This window comes from Cherax quadricarinatus, chromosome 27 (genome assembly GCF_038502225.1).
Source record: "Cherax quadricarinatus isolate ZL_2023a chromosome 27, ASM3850222v1, whole genome shotgun sequence".
NCBI lineage: Eukaryota > Metazoa > Arthropoda > Malacostraca > Decapoda > Parastacidae > Cherax > Cherax quadricarinatus.
In genome coordinates this window covers 19570016-19588028 of record NC_091318.1, presented here as the reverse complement: position 1 = coordinate 19588028, position 18013 = coordinate 19570016, and the positions used below count along the sequence as shown (strand labels likewise).

The 18013-nt window shown below is 45.0% G+C and overlaps 1 protein-coding gene and 1 long non-coding RNA gene across 2 annotated transcripts in view; one reads left to right on the top strand and one right to left on the bottom strand.

Moving 5' to 3' along the window:
• Positions 1 to 13755, bottom strand: part of LOC138853280 (uncharacterized) — a 100731-nt gene extending 86976 nt beyond the window's left edge. Inside the window, exon 1 of the long non-coding RNA XR_011392482.1 lies at positions 13417 to 13755. This is a non-coding gene — a long non-coding RNA (uncharacterized lncRNA). The remainder of the gene's footprint in view (positions 1 to 13416) is intronic.
• The window catches only part of cic (Putative transcription factor capicua), a 653343-nt gene that overhangs the window by 123710 nt on the left and 511620 nt on the right, over positions 1 to 18013 (top strand). The window lies entirely within an intron of this gene.

Here is an 18013-nt window from a genome sequence, read left to right as displayed (position 1 = left end):
ACAAAACCCGCATGATGCCTCTCTCACAAAACCCATACGTCTTAGCACCTCTTTCGATGCTAACGTCCCCATAAGAAATCTATAAACTAATTCCCTCGCTCTTGCCGGTATTCTTAATTTACTAAATTCCACCCATATCACTCTCCAATCATATGTGGGATACACTGCCATCCCTTGCATTGATTCCTGACGACGACCCACCCACTAACCGTTTTACCTTGAGTTTTTTAACATTGCGTACCTTTAACATAAACCGCAACATATCTTCACACTCCACTAAGTCCCTGCCACCCCACCATTTGCGGATATCCCCCATCACCTCCCCCACCCGAAGACCCCTTTCCCCCGCTGCCCGAATATACCTCTGCTTCACATATAGCGCCTTCACCCTAGACCCTAATGCCATCAATCCCAATCCTCCCTGTCTTACCGCAGTCATTACCACATCTTTACCCAACCACGCCCTCCCAAAACCCCACACATACCTTAAGGCTCTTCTTTGTAATTCCATAATATCCTGACTTCTTAAGGGGTAAATTTCCGCCACTCCCCACACCTTACTATAAATCAGCGTATTTACCACCACAACCCTTTGATGCAAGGTTACATCCCCGGCCCTTAGACTCCTGAGCCTACTCAAAGCTCTGTCCATTACCATTTCTGAATTAACCCTCCTGCTCTCCTGTACATCTGCTAAATACAAAATCCCACAAATCTTTAGCCTATCTACAGTTATCCAGCCAAACTCCTCCCCCAAGGTCCCTCCTACCCAATTGCCTACCTCCAACAACCGTGATTTCTGCTTATTAACTCTCATCCCAGTAGCATTCCCAAAAATCTCAATTACCCTTCCCACTTTACTTAAATCTTCTATCTCATTAAGTAAAACAGTTGTATCATCTACATAACCAACAATATTCCCACAAAATCCACCTCTCTCCCCCATCCTTCCCATCCCACCATCAACCAGAACATAGAAAGGATTCTGCATACATGCAAAGAGTATTTGGGAGAGTGGACACCCCTGCCTTAAACCCCTCCCCATGCTTACTGAACTACCCAACCTACCATTTACCTGTACTCTCATCGATGCATTCTCATACAATGTCCTCACCCATCCAACCACCCTCCCTCCAAAACCCATTCTCACCATACTCTCAAACAAAAAGTCCCTATCCACATAATCATAAGCTTTCTCCCAATCCAGACCTAGAATACCTCCCTTACTACTACCCTCAAGGAAATCCCGAATACGTCCATGACCTACCCGCATACTCCTCCCCGGGATACCAAATTGTCCCCCATGTATCACCGACCCCATGACCTTCTTCAGTCTATTACCCAAAATTTTCGCAAAAACCTTGTAATCTGCACACATCAAAGATATTGCTCGGTAAGCACTCAACTCTCTACCCCCCCTCTTCTTTGGCACCAAAACTATGACACCCGTACTTTGCGATGTGCCCAACTTCCCACTAGTTAACATATGATCCAATAGCCTAACAAAGCACTGTCTAATACACCCCCAATGTGCTCTATAAAAATCATTTGGTATACCGTCTATCCCTGGTGTTTTCCCGGTACTCATCCCGAAAACTGCCTCTTCCACCTCAACCTCACTTATACCAACCTCCAACCCCACTCTATCCTGCTCACTTAAAATGCTATGGAACCCCCCTTCAAAAATACCCTCCCAGGAACCCCCCTCCCTCCAACTCCATTTCTCCCTAAACCAACTATCAGCATAGAGACTCATACTTTCAGTATTGGATAGGACTCGACCCACTGGATACCCTCCCACCCCAGGGCTTGTCTCCAATTGTAGAATGGTGGTTACACTCTGTTGGTCCCTAAATTTACGTAAAACAAACCCCGACGGCTTATCACCCCACAATACATCCTCTAACCCCGCCCTAACCCTAATTGCATCAAACCTATCATTGTGTAATTCAGCGATCCTGCTCCGCAGACTGTCCATGTCATCCCTCCTACCACCTCCCCCAACATAACAATCTTGCAACTGTCCCTCCAGATAATTTTGCAACCCAAAACGCCACCTCGCCTCTTCCCGTCCCCTAACCTTAAAAAAATTCGCTATTCCCGGTTTTGCCTGCATTTCCCACCAATCTAACAGATCTATCTCCCTGTCCCTAGCCTCCCAAAAAGGCAACCACCAATCACTGAAAAAAGGCCCCTCCTCCTCCTCCTTAAGAAGCCTTACATTTAATTTCCAGTACCCAGAATAAATACGCACCACTCCATCCCACATCAAATCTGCTATTACCGCTCTGTGATCAGAAAACCCCACATCGAAGGTTTGCACCCTCACAACATCTATACCCTGTTTAATATAAATTCTGTCCAATCGCGCTTCATATCCCCTACGGACAAACGTGTGCTCCACTAGGTATCCCCCCCTCCCCACCACATCAACAACCCCAATATCTCGCAATACATCCCTCAGCACACTCAGCACACAACCCGCCCCCTCTCGGTTCGACATCACCACTCCTAATCACACAATTCCAATCACCACCTATTACTGTTATAGCAGGCAAACCTCTCAAGTGATACAGCAATACCTCTCTGACAAAATCTACTTTTACCCTGGTATTGCTAGTTGCTGGCATGTAAACTCCTACAAAACTAGCTCGACTCTCACCCCAGACACCATCCACCCTCACGACCCTCCCACCCCCCCCCTCTTCCCAGCCGATGACACGCAAGGGGCTGGTCTCCTTTATCGCCACTGCTACCCCACCTTTCAATTGCAAACCACTGGTAACATACATCCGATATCCTTTTAACCGCAACACACAACCAGCCCTATGATTATGCTCTTGCAAAAAGCAAATATCTACATCAAACCGCCGTAAAAACCACTCCAACCAAACTTTCTTAACCTCAGTCTTAAGTCCATTGACATTAAGCGTGACACTTCTGAAAATTATAGAAGTGGCGGCTTTCCCCTATGCCGCTGGGATTTACTCGCTGCACTTTTCACATTACGTATTCCTTTACCACTCGAGTTATCCTGTGCAGTCACCTCCCCCCTCCCTCTCCCACTGTGCAACTCAGGCGCACCTCTAGCACTATGAGGCATCGGCTCCACAACCGCTGCCCATGACTTCTTCCCCGGCCTCTGCCCCGGGGTAATAACCTCGTCTATCTCTGATGCCGCAGTTCTTTTTCTAGAACTTCCACTTACACACATCTCACCCTCAGACGAATCCTCCTGGTGTACCTCCACGGCCACCACACACTCCAGCCTTTTCTTACTCAAGTCTTTCTCCACAATTTGTTGTCCCTCCAGCTCTCCAACTTCACATAAACTGAGGACACCTTCTACACCGGGCTCATCCCCATCCAAAAAATCCTTGATGACATCTGCCAGTAAACCCTCCTGAGTCGAAGCTTCCTGGACTAAAGACTCCTCAGATAACACCTTCGACTCCCCCGACTCCCCTGGGATAGTGACACACGTCTCCTCCTCCGCCACCTCCCGGTCGACCTCCTTGCTCCAGAGATCTGGCCTCCGGCCTCCAGAGGCAACAGAGCCAGGCACCAAATCACACGACTGTTGAATCACAATCGGCGTTTCCAGAATTCGAGGAGCCTGCCTCCTAGGACACTGGGCTGCCATGTGCTCATAAGAGCTGCACAGACGACATGTTTTTCTCTGACCCGCATAGTACACATAAACCTGTGTTCTACAACCGGTCATCGTTACATAGGATGGTATAGGCCTTGTTAAAGACATTTTAAGGGTGTAAGAACCTTCTGGCATTCCTTCATACGGACCATCCCTCCATACCCCCATGGTTGCAGAATGCACTGTCCCATAACTGCGAAAAAACTCCTGTAGTCCATACGCCGTAGCCTCGAAGGGTACATTCCGTACCTTCACCCATGTGTAGTACTTAGAAACATCATGTAACACAACATCCATCGCTGAATTCACACTCATGCGTTGTTCCTGGTACTGCTCGACAATTCTTGTGTAGAAGCCGGCTCTCAGAAATTTCACGAAGATTCTTGACAAACCATTAAGAGCGACGCCATATAATTCCTCGTTGGGGATACCATATGTGTCCCTGATGATGTTAGGGAGAAGTACGTTCATCGTATCTCCACTTAACGTACCACGAACCAGCTCTATGCAGATAGTATTTACTCTCCGTACTGTATGTTCAGCCATTTTGATATCCCAAAATGAGCAGCGCACGTCCACACTACTCAATGGTTGTTGATGTACTGTGGTAGCTCGCCTGAAAAACAGCAGAGGGGTGCTGGGCACAACCTCACTCCACCGTAGTCAGGCAGCGAATATATTGAGAAAAGTACACCTGTTGATGTATATCTCCTGTGTGTTGGTGGGTTCATTAGGTACAAAACCTATCAACTACACGATGATTACTTGTGGCTTAGCGCTTCTTTGCTGTATAGCCCTTGTGGCTTAGCGCTTCTTTTTGATTATAATAATAATAATTAGCGCTTCTTTTTGATTATAATAATAATAATACCCGATGATTAATGAGGCTACCAGTCACCTGTACACCACCAGTCAGGAATGAAGTTCTTTAATACCTAATATAACGATTAAAATGAACTACAGATGTATACATATATACCGTGATATACAACATTGTATGTAAACACTATACGTGCATACACATCTATATATATGTTCAAAATATATCCATTACCCCCCTTCCTGGCCGGTGGGGGGGGGTGCTTTGGTACTGGAAAATTATTATAATCATAAATAAGCGCTAAACCCACAAGGGTCATACAGCTGATGCTGGATTATTATTATCAGGGGAGCGCTAAACTCGTAGGAAATATACAGCATCTGTGGGGGGGAATGGAAGGTACTTAGGCTCAGTTCAGGGAACTGGAGCACAGACCCAACTCCCTAGATCAAGAGCCCCTCACCAGCACCAAGCTGATGCTGGATTATTATTATAATCAAGGGGGAAGCGCTAAACCCGGAGGATTATACAGCGCCTGGGGGGGGATGTGGAAAGCATTCAGGATTTTTTTTTTATATTTTATTTAAAAAACTGCATATACATAATACATTGTATTACTTACAAAACAAACCACAGTGAAAAATAAATAAAAGGTACATACAGTGAACTTCATACCTCTCCGAACATGAAATTAAACACCAACATTACAAACTAGTCAATAAACCCAACCACATCCACTGTAACTTTATAGAAGTACTTAGTATTGATGACAATACATACATACACATACATATATATACACATATACATATATATATATATACATATATATATATACACACACACACACACACATACATATATGTAAATTAAATTAATATACAACTCAGATCGGTATACAGAAAAAATACATATAGTTTACTTCCATGTCACAAGTACTTGGCTAAACAGGAGCACCATACCTAACACATACACCAGAATATTGAAAACCCAACCTTCCACATCCTTACAATACAGAATTTTATAAACAGAGCAAATACAATAATGATTATAGTATAAAATTAAAAACCTTACTAGGTATTACAAAACGTCTAGTACACAATCCCGGTACATTTTAAGAACACCATATATCAAGGCCATATTACAACCATATACATAACCCCACAACCATATACATAACCTATAAACCCTCCTTTTATAATAATCATAATTACCAGTGCAGAGACAGCTGACACTTCTACCCCCCCCTCTCCCCGTTTGTACAGTCCCCGTTCTAAATAACATACATTGAATTATCCTAATGAAAGGTCATACCCTGACCTCATCAAAACCTAAAAGTTGGTAGTGCATGAACAAGACAAAAACACAAAATTTACAGACTAAAACAGATATGAAACATTACATTCCTAGACACATACACTGTATTAAGTAGAAGTATATACACCACCAATATGATATCAAATATTAATGTTAACCATGAATTACAAACATTCAAAACATTTGCATATAGTGTAGTTCACACTCAAAAAACAAGATAATACACCACATGCCACAGTAGCGGTACAATACTAGGCTATGTAAATTATTTAAAGAACCCAAGACTAAAATAAAACTAGAGTAGTTATAAGACTAAGGCTGCTGTAATGTGCCAGTCCCAAAAGAACTGACACGTATCTCAGAAAAATTTTGTGTTGATACCAACGTGTCAATCTAATTACTTAAAAACGAGATCCTAAGGGCTCGGTATCCTGGCTTTCAAGGAAATTTTAAACCCAGTTAACATAACCATCAGGCTTAGAAATGTAACCCTGGAAACCACACTTATATCTCACTATGACAAACATTCTCTTGGAACATGGCTTACCATCCATACCTAATTCTCACTACCTTCCTCTTACACACTACATCAGTTCCAGATAAACCAAAAAAACCCCCCTTTACATCCCCCCATAAGGAGACCACTCCTTTGTCCATCCTCAGGGACCCCGCCCAAGGGAACCCACAGTGAGATTCCTATAACCTTCCGGGAAACTTTTTTCCCAAGACGCCCCATAAACCAACTTATTCCTACACTTCGTCCTATAGAATCTGGCCGCCAACGCTTTTATCCTCAAATCACCCCTTAATCCCCTCATTCCCCATGAAATGTCCAGATAATCCACTATGATATACATTATAGCCCTTCCTACATCCCTAGGCACTCCCCCTACATCCAGTAGTAAAGCCCTTAAAAGCGACAAACGACCCCCCCCCCCCCAACAGTCTGATAACCCCACCCATCCATGATCTCACCCCCTCCAAGGAGGTACAAAAAAAAACCACATGAAACGCCGTTTCAAATCACCACAAAACTGACAAAAAGCCTCTTCCACAAACCCCATACTACGTAACACCTCCTTGGAAGCCAGAATCCCCATGATAAACCTATATACTAATTCTCTTACTCTAGCCGGTATCCGAAGCTTACTAAAATCTTTCCAAATAACCCCCCAATCATACGTTGGATACACGGCTACCCCTTGCATAATTCCTTGACCTTTCACTACCCTCACCAACCGTTTCACTTTGATTTTATCCACCTGTTGCACTGTCAATAAAAATCTCAACATATCTTCACAAACCCTCAATTCCTTCCCACTCCACCATTTACGTGCCTCCTCCATAACTCTTCCTACTTTGACGCCCCTCACACCCCCTTCCCTCATATACCTCCCCTTGATATATACAGCCATGACTCTCAGTCCTAAAGTCAACAAACCCAAACCCCCTCTCCGAACATCCGTCATAACTACCTCCTTACTTAACCATGCCCTCCCAAATCCCCACACAAACTTCAGCACCCTCCTCTGAATTTCCACAATATCTCGTACCTCTAAGGGAAAAACCTCTGCCACCCCCCATACCTTGCTATAGACAAGTGAATTTACCACCACTACCCTCTGATGTAAAGCTAAGTCCCTCGCACTTAAACCTCCTAGTCTACTTAAAACCTTACCCTTGACAGACTCCGAATTTACCCTTCTGCATGCCTGCACTTCCGCCAAATACCATATCCCACATACCTTGATTCTGTCAACCACTGTCCATCCTAACCCTATCCCCAAGCCCCCCCCCTATCCAATTACCGACCTCTAGTAACCTTGATTTCACCGTATTAACTCTCATTCCGGTATTCATACCAAACATCTGAATCACTCTACCCACCCTCCTAAACTCCTCCATACCCCTTAGCATAACAGTAGTATCATCCACATACCCAACGATGCCCCCTTTGCACCCCCCTTCCATCTCCTGATTGTTCATTACCCTCTCAACAGACTCATAAAAAGGATTCTGCACACACGCAAAGAGCAGCTGTGACATCGGACAGCCCTGTCTCAAACCTCTCTCCATTGGTTCACTTTCACCCAACCTCCCATTGACCTGTACCCTCACCTCTGCCCCATCATACAGGGTGTTCACCCACCTCACTACCCCCTCCCGAAATCCCAACCTCTCTAAGCAAACCCCTAAGAAATCTCTGTCCACGCAATCATAAGCATTCACCCAATCTAAACCTAGTATTCCCCCTCCCGAACATCTCTCTAGAAAATCCCTAATCACACCATGTCCATCCCTCATCCTTCTTCCCGGAATTCCCAACTGTCCCCTATGTAACACTAAACCCAACACTTTCCTCATTCTGTTGCCCAAAACCTTAGCAAAAATCTTGTAATCCGAGCACATTAACGTAATCGCACGGTAATCATTCAAAACTCGGCATTCCTTCTTTTTGGGCACTAAAACCGTGACACCCGTTCTTTGTGATTTCCCCATCCTCCCACTACTTAACATACAATTCAAAACCCCCACCAAACAAAGCCGTACACTCCCCCAATGATACCTATAAAAATCGTTTGGTAGTCCGTCTATGCCTGGGGTTTTACCCTGGCACATCCCAAAAACTGCCTCCTCCACCTCCTCTACAGTAATACTACCCTCGATTCTGTCACTGTCCTGCTCACTTAATACTCTATTAAACCCTTCATCCCCAAACCGTCCCTCACCCACTCCCCTGCCATCCCTCCTCCACTTCTCCCTAAACCAAAAATCTGCATACAAACTAATATTTTCCGTGGTGGATAGGCCTTGACCCTCCTCAAAGCCACCCCCCCCTGTACCTGCCTCAATATACGCCAAGGTGGTCTTCGCCTGCCGTTCCTTAAACCTCCTTAATACAAAACCCGATGGCCTATCTCCCCTTAAGACATCCTCCAACCCTGCCCTAACTCGAATTGCCTCAAATTTTTCATTGTAAATTTCTGCCAACCTATTTCGCAAACGTTCCATGTCCTCACTCCGCCCCACACGTTCCTCTGCATAACAGTCATTTAACTGACCCTCAAGATAATTTTGTAGGCCATAGCTCCACCTAGCCATCTCCTTTCCCCGTACTTTAAAAAAATTCCCTATTTCAACTTTAGCCCTCATTTCCCACCAATCCAGCAAATCCATTTCCATATTCCTAGTCTCCCACAAGGATTTCCACCAATCTTCAAACCCCGTAGGTTCACCCTTTTCCCTAAGTAGCCTCACATTTAATTTCCAAAATCCTGCATAAACCCTCACTATGCCATCTACCCTCAAATCTGCTATAACAGCACGATGATCAGAAAAACCCACATCGATAGTCCTCACCCTCTCCACACCTATGCCCTGCCTAACATAAATCCTATCTAACCTTGCCTCATATCCTCTACGAATAAAAGTGTGCTCCACTCCATATCCCCTACTTCCCACCACATCTACTGCTCCAACATCTCGCAAAACATCCCGCAGAACCCCCAAAACACAACCCGCCCCCCTCGGAACCACATCACCCTTCCTAATGACACAATTCCAATCCCCACCAATCACCGTAAAAGCAGGTAAACCTCTCAAGTGGTATACCAGAACCTCGCGTACAAAATCCACCTTCACTCTAGTGTTACTAGTTGCTGGCATGTACACACCTACAAAACTAACCCTCCTGGCCCCCCAAAACCCATCCACCCTGACAACCCTCCCACCCCCCCCTCCTCCCAACCCAGGATACGCAAAGGACTGGTCTCCTTTACCGCCACAGCCACACCTCCTTTCAACCTCAAAGCATCACATGTAAACAACCTATAACCTTTCAACAACAACTCACATCCTAACCTATGGTTATGTTCCTGCAAAAAACAGACATCAATGCAAAATCTCCTCAAAACCCACTCTAACCATACCCTCTTGACCTCGTTTTTAAGACCGTTTACATTGAAAGTTACACACCTGAATTTTACAAGAAAGGCGGCTTACCCCTGTGCCGCTGAGGCTTACTTGGTCCTCCTTTCATAGGTCTCGGTTCTTCTCTATCAATCCCTCGTTCCTGCCCTCCAACCCCTCCCTGTCCCTTCCCACCTAGCTTCCCATTGCCCCCCCCCTCCTCCCTGACTTGCCTTTGCAACCACAGCTGCCCACATCTTCTTCCCAGGCCTCTGCGCTGGTGTGAGGACCTCGTCCATGTCTGATGCCCCCGCTGATCTCTTGCGGGAGCTACCCTCTACATACATTTCTTCTTCAACCACATCTTCTTGATGGACCTCCACCACCACATTGCTCTCCTTTCGAACCTCACTCAAGTCTTCCTTACCCTGCTTCTGTTCATCCATCACCTTTTCATCACCTGACCTCACATCACTTTCCACACCAAGCACCGACTCTTCCAAAAAATCCTTCAGCACAGCCTCCAAAATCCCGTCCTGAGCTGACTCTGCATTATCTAACGGCCTGTCTGACGGCGATATTCCCTCCCCTCCCGTTTCCACTGGTAGTGTAACACACGTCTCCAAAACCACCTCTGCCCTGTCGACCTCCTCACTCCATAGGCCTGTACCCCGTCTTTCCACTTCACCCGTCATAACATCCGTGGCTTCTAATGGCGTATCCACAGCAGCTGTCTCCTGACGCCTAGGCTCCTGTCTCCTGGGGCATTGTGCCACCATGTGCTCATAAGAGTCACATAAACGGCACGTCTTCCTCTGCCCCGCATAGTGTACAAAAACCTGTGTTCTATGGTTACGCAATGTAACATATGATGGTATCGGTCTCCTCAGGGTCATTTTCAGTGTGCAGGATCCTTCCGGCATCCCCTCATAAGGGCCGTCCCTCCACATTCCCATGCTCGTCGAGTGTACAGTTCCATAACCACTGAACACATCTTGGAGGCTGTATGCTGTTGCCTCAAAAGGTACATTCCTTACCTTCACCCAAGTAAAATACTTAGACACATCATGCAAGCATACTTCCACTGCCGAATTGATGCTCATCCGTCGTTCTTGAAATTCATCTACGATGGTAGAGTAGAAGTCAGCCCTCATGAACTTCACGAAGACCCTTGACATTCCATTCAGTGCCACACCATACAGCTCTTCATTGGGGATGCCATAACAGTCCCTGATAATGCTTGGCAGGAGAACGTTCATCGTGTCGTTGCTTAAAGTTCCTCTAACCAGCTGAATGCAGACAGTATTAATGCGCCGGTACAGTCGGTCCGCCATCTTGGTGCTAATACTATGTTTTCCTCACCAGGTGGCGTGCAAGAGAACCAGTAGAAGCGTCCTCTCTCCCCGCAGGTCGAGAGACGAATATTCAAAATATATCCATTACCCCCCTTCCTGGCCGGTGGGGGAGGTGCTTTGGTACTGGAAAATTATTATAATCATAAATAAGCGCTAAACCCACAAGGGTCATACAGCTGATGCTGGATTATTATTATCAGGGGAGCGCTAAACTCGTAGGAAATATACAGCATCTGTGGGGGGGAATGGAAGGTACTTAGGCTCAGTTCAGGGAACTGGAGCACAGACCCAACTCCCTAGATCAAGAGCCCCTCACCAGCACCAAGCTGATGCTGGATTATTATTATAATCAAGGGGGAAGCGCTAAACCCGGAGGATTATACAGCGCCTGGGGGGGGATGTGGAAAGCATTCAGGATTAATTCGGGGAACTGGAGCACAGATCCAATTCCCTAAATCAAGAGCCCCTCACCAACATCAAGGAACCTTCCTTGAGAGGAGCTGATGCTGGAAAAGGGCGCTTGATCCAAGGAATTGGAACTACCCTCTCCTTCCCAGGTGCTATAAGGCCCTTGCGGGTTTAGCGCCTACCCATGTGTTGCGGCCCCCTGCCAAACTAGCGGTTAAATAGTTAACCTGCCGGCCGGCAGTACCACTGGGTGCGTCATCAAACCCAATGTGGGGGCTGCTGAGCCGGCCTTAGAGCAGTAAGAGCCTGAGTGCCTCACGGTACACACCTAAGCAGTAGGTACCTGACCACCGAAGGGTACACGTCTACTGGCTTTAGTAACAGTATGTACCAGAGCGCCTCGCTGTACACACCTAAGCAGTAGGTACCTGACCACCGAAGGGTACACGTCTACTGGCTTTAGTAACAGTATGTACCAGAGCGCCTCGCTGTACACACCTAAGCAGTAGGTACCTGACCACCGAAGGGTACACGTCTACTGGCTTTAGAAATATTATGTACCTGAGCGCCTCGCTGTACACACCTAAGCAGTAGGTACCTGACCACCGAAGGGTACACGTCTACTGGCTTCAACATTAAGTACCTGAACTCCTCAGGGTACACGTCTATGCAGTAGGTACCTGACCACCGAATCGTACCTATCTACTGGCGTTAGAAGAACCGCTCACCGCAGCTCACTGAGTCTGTTGGCCTCAGTTACTTGACGGCCGCATTCAGTGAGCTTGCAGCATGGTGTTCGGCTAGCGGTGTGTCAACCGCCTTTGGAGAGGATTTACTGGACTACCGGTGATGTCTGTGGACTCACCGTCTACGTTGATCAACTGTGGGCCGGAGTCGTCAGATGCTGTTTAGTGGGACATTACATGAAGAAAAGGTTGGAGTGTTACACTGAACTGGGCCAGGACCGTAGTGTGACACTGAGGGACGTACGATGGAGTGGAACACTGAGATATGCACAGGACCGTAGTGGAACACTGAGATGAAAAGGGTGTCGTGGGACACTGAAGATGGCCTGGTTGTAGTGTACACTGAACAGTGTCGTGTGACTGACTTCGTGTCGTGAGAGGCAGTTGATTGTAATTTATTATTATAAAAATGTTATTTATAATTTATTGTTTTAGCATAGAGATATATATATATATAGTGACAGTAGTGTCAAGAGTTGTACCCTGTGTAGGGTTATTAATTATATTTTAGTAAAATGCTGATTATAATTTATTATAGTAACATGTACATATTATTATTATATCATAGTTCAAATACCTCTAGACTAAAGATAGTTGATTTTTATATAAAAGATTAATTTATATTAATGTATGTATTTATGTATCCCGAACTCTTTATTACAAAAGGAGTAAATCTTACCATCTTTTAAAAATTACTTTTTTGTAATACCATGAAAATAAGAACCGCCCCTAGAACCAGCTACCAACTCAAATTTTGCCAACCAGGTTCTGGGAGACAGCATTCTTGTCCTATTTTTATAAATAAAATGTTCTCAGCCTAATATTAAATAATTATGGTGTCTCAGCCTAATACAAATGATTCTGGTGGAAATAAATGATCCTATTAAGCCTCTATTAATTGTCCTCATAATTTTTAATTTCATATATCTGCTTCTGTACTAAGAAGCACTCAACCCGTACTGTCGGAGGCGGCACAATCTGAAGCTCGTGAACATTATTATTATAATCAAGGGGGAAGCGCTAAACCCAGAGGATTATACAGCGCCTGGGGGGGGGGGGACGTGGAAGGCATTCAGGCTTAATTTGGGAAACTGGAGCACAGATCCAATTCCCTAAATCAAGAGCCCCTCACCAACATCAAGGAACCTTCCTCGAGGGGAGCTCGTGAATAAATCCAACAAATAATATAAAATAAAGAGTAAAGCTTACGGAGGGTAGGAGCCATGTTAGTGTTGACACCTGTGTTCCAGTATGGCGTCACTTCCTGTCCTCCCATAAACCATTCACTCTCACAACTCTTTAAAAAATAATACCACCACACCATTATTATTATATGTATGGAGAAGCGCTAAATCTGAAAGGGTCATACAGCTCCTGGGTAATGGGAGATAATTAAGTTTGATGGGAAAAAAGAGGAAAATAGTTAAGTTTCCCTACATCACCTATATACACCTGAGAGGTGTATTTCTCAGCGTATATATGCGGAGAGTTTACTTTAATCTCGGTTTTAGGGCTTAAAGTATTCTTATCTGGTATACCTGGAGTATACCTGAGTGGGTGTTCCGGGGGTCAACGTCCCCGAGGCCCGGTCCATGACCAGTGGTGAATATCTTACGTACAGATTAATGATTCTGGTATTGTGAATTATTATACGAGTAAATCACTTGCATGAGGTTTACAGGGTATTACCTAAATTATTACGTACAAGTAATTTGGGTGAGATAAGTGGGACTTAATCACAGTAGGTTGCCGAACTGTAACTCCCTCGATGCTCACTTCTTCACCACTCTCACTCAAAGCTAGACCTGACATTAAATTAATAATTACAATATTAAAACCAGCTACTCTGGTAAATTAAAATTGTGGACTGTATATGATATGGCTTACTGGGTACACAAAAGAAATTCGTATTACCACTTACCATTTAATTACTGTAGATGGATCACACCACAACACCGGCCTGACACCTAGACCCTACACTGGCCAGCTAGAGATCTAGATGCAAGGACTAATGGTGTACTTCCCTGTGAGTGATGGTCGTATCCCTTCCGCCATCCACACGTAATTCTTGAGGTCCGGTCAATTTCCTATCCCAATTCTTCAGCAAGGGACATTAACATGGATTCCTATTACAAATTCAAGCTGAACCCCCCCCCCCAGTTTAGCTCAGACGATGCTGAATTATAACAAAATTTCCCACTACAACCACTGTTCACAAATTACAAAATGGCATCCCCCCTGGCATCAATCCCCCGGCTGTTCTACCTCCCCCTCACTCAAAATTTCTGGAAGGATCCTCATAGCATCACATTTTAATATATAATTATTATATTTTTTTTTTCAAATTTAAACGTGCTGAATTTGGGAAAATTCAAAATTTTCCATGGGTATATTTGACAGGCTTTAACCCTCCCATTACTCAGCCAACCAGTGCCTTCCCTTGATGGCAAACCTCAGCATTAAAAACTTAAGCTTTAGTCAAGTTATATTTTCATAAGCTTTAACAAAATGTTTTAACTTTATATAATGACTACTAAACAGGTGATTATTACAGATATGCAATGGCAACAGAATAAAAACACTACTAGTAGGACGGAAACTTTAAGACATTGCTAAGAAACCAAACTTCTTTTCCAGACCAACTCTACGCACCAGCAAGACCTTAGTCTGAAAGCTAAACTTCTTGTTAAATAGTTTCCATGTTGCTTATAGTGTCTTTGTTTCGGTTTATTGTTGTTTTATATTTATTGCTTCCACGTAGGATAACCCAACAAAGCTAAATATTATGATTTATTTTCATTGGTGTCAATATTGTTTTTGTATCTTATTTAGACAGTAAGAATGGGGGAGGACTGCTGTAGGCTTACTTACCCATGATTCTGCAAGGCTGTAATAATGTTAGTAGAATTACCGACGGTATGTTAGGTAAGAGGACACATGAGAAACTAATGCGACATTTTACTGCGGCAACGTTTCCCTCTCCAGCAACTTCGTCAAGCACACAAACAGTGCTTATGATAGGTGATTTCCCAGAGGGTGGCCCCCTAGCACGGGTTTTTTCTAGATGGCGGCATGTCCTAGGTTGCCTGTTGGGGAGAGGCACGGCTTTCTTTACTTGAGGGTCTTGAGGTGGACGAAGACGTTGCTATCTTCGTATAGAGCTCTTGAGGGGCCCACTTGTAGGCCGGCAGAGGGAGGGAGACAAGGCGAGGAGCGCTGGTCATCTAGTCTGACGTCTTCAGCGGGGAGGTGGGCAGTGTGTAATGGGACGCTGCAGCTTCTCGAGGTCGCTGACGCCCAGATACACAAGGTGAGCTGCCATCTCACGGGTTCAGCCAGCGAGCGAGTGGTTGCGGCAGTACTTAGACAGAGGGTATATAAACAATGTAAGGTGAAAGAACAAAATCACTGCAGTAGGCCTACTGCTCCATGTTATTGGTGGTGATGGAAGTAGTAACAGAGGTAACTCTTGGTTATGTGATAGCAGAGTTTACTGTTTTAAGAAATGCTAATACTTCAAGGATACCAAAGCTGTATTTTTTCTGTTTAATAGTGTTTGAAATGGGTCAGCGTAGTTGAACCAGCCATCCAGTCCACACGTAAAGAAAGTACAGTGGCAGGTTACCAACCCTCTACCATCTCACTCGCGAAGTAGGTAACACTAAAATTCCGAGTTCACAGGAAGAATACAAAGTAAAATGATCTCGCACATTTCTATTCCAGTCAGGATACTAAGACTAAACGAAGCATCACCATCGGATTTTTTCTAAGAGCATACCGGATTTTCACCCCCGAGTTTCTTGACAAGGAATGTGTATACATGCACCAAACCACCGAGCTATATTGTCATTCCATCTTTATCAAAGATTGTAAGAGACGAGTCCACCAAATTAACTCTCCACGCACTAACACCACTTTAAACAAAATTTTAATTCTTCGCACCTGTCAGGTTGCTTTGAACGTCTCCAAAGTGCTCGCACAAGACAACACTAGAGTCGTCATCGCAACCAGCACCTCCATCAACGACCCGACCAGGACGAAAGTGAAGAACCTTGAACTCGTCAATTTGGGGATTTATACAGTTCCATGTGGAGGTTGTGACAAGGTATATGCCGGTGAAACAGCACGAAACCTAGAAACACGTCTTAATGAACACATCAGTGCAGGTAGAAACAACAACTTGAACGATGCATGCGTACAGCACAGGACCTCCTTCACTCATTTGATGAGATTCAGTGATGCTCGCCTAGTGATTAAAGTACCAAATTTCCGTAAAAGAAAATGCATTGAACCATTATTAATCGCTATTTCAGATACTATTAAACAGAATAAAGCAGCTTCATCATCTCTGAAGTATTAGCAAGAGTTCTCCATGAAACAAACCCTGTCATCATATAGTACTATTACTACCACTACTACTAATATTGCTGCTGCTATTACTTCTACTACTATTACTATCACCACCAATAGCATAGGTGAGTAGGCCTACCACAGTCTTTGTGCTCTTTCGAGGTACCTCACTTTGTTACCTGTATACCCTCTATGTCCATGTACTGTTCACCGTGCCCATGCTATAGGGCTGTAAACGGTACTCCACTTGACCCAAAGATGACTCACCGTGCCCTTGTGATACGGCTGGCCCCGCCATCGGACTGTAAACGGTACATCACTTGCACAAACTCCGACACTCCTTCGAGAGCCAGTGGCTGGTCACCATTTGGAAAACACCGATGTTAGGACTTCATTCCTGGCGAATATATTATCATCATCATGTACTGTTGTATTCGCTTGACAAAGCTCTTGGAAAGCGAAACTTTGCCGTAATAAAATGTCACATTAGGGTAATCAGAGGTAATCAGGCTGAAGGACTGATTACCTCCTTTTCTACAGTCTTCCATTTGTCCCTTTATTGTATTGGTAAAGCCACTGGTTGGCGAAACGTCTACAAAATAAAGATAGAAAGATGTTTTGTACGCATTTTGCACGCATGATTAATTAACCACCTATCAGTATTGTATACCAGTGATGTAATGCTACCTGTCTACTCATGGAAAAATGCCACCGTGATGATAAGTTTACCTGATTTCACGCTACTGATTACTCGAGGTCATTAAGAGTGCATATTACCTGTCCACCACCAGTCAATGGTACATTAATCCTTGGTATGGGGATTATAGTGAACTCAGTGTATATACAATGTTAATGTAAGATACGGGAATACGGTGGTACAACAATACTTTCTCCTTAACCTCAGTCACCCCACCACGGAACATACTACCATCATCACCACCCTAACACCTCCATCACTATCCCTACACCATTTCCCCAATTTCGCCACCTCCTCACAACCCTTACCATAGTGCCACCGCCCAGCAATACTACCACCACCACCCCTACAACCCATCACCACCACCCCTGCAACACACCACCTACATCACACCCTTCACCCCATCACCACCACCCTGCAACCCACCACCACCATCCCTGCAACACACCACCACCCCCTGCAACCCATCACCACCACCCCTACAATCCACCACCACCACCGCCTCTGCAATCCACCACCACCACGGTCCCTGCAACCCATCACCACCGCCTCTGCAATCTACCACTCCTTACAGCCCCTTCAACTCACCACCACCACCCTGCAACCCACTACCACCACCCCTGCAACACACCACCTACATCACACCCTGCACCCCACCACTATCCTGCAACACACCACCACTACCCCTGCAACACACCACCACCCTCTGCAGCCCACCACCACCACCACCACCACCCCTGCAATCCACCACCACCACCT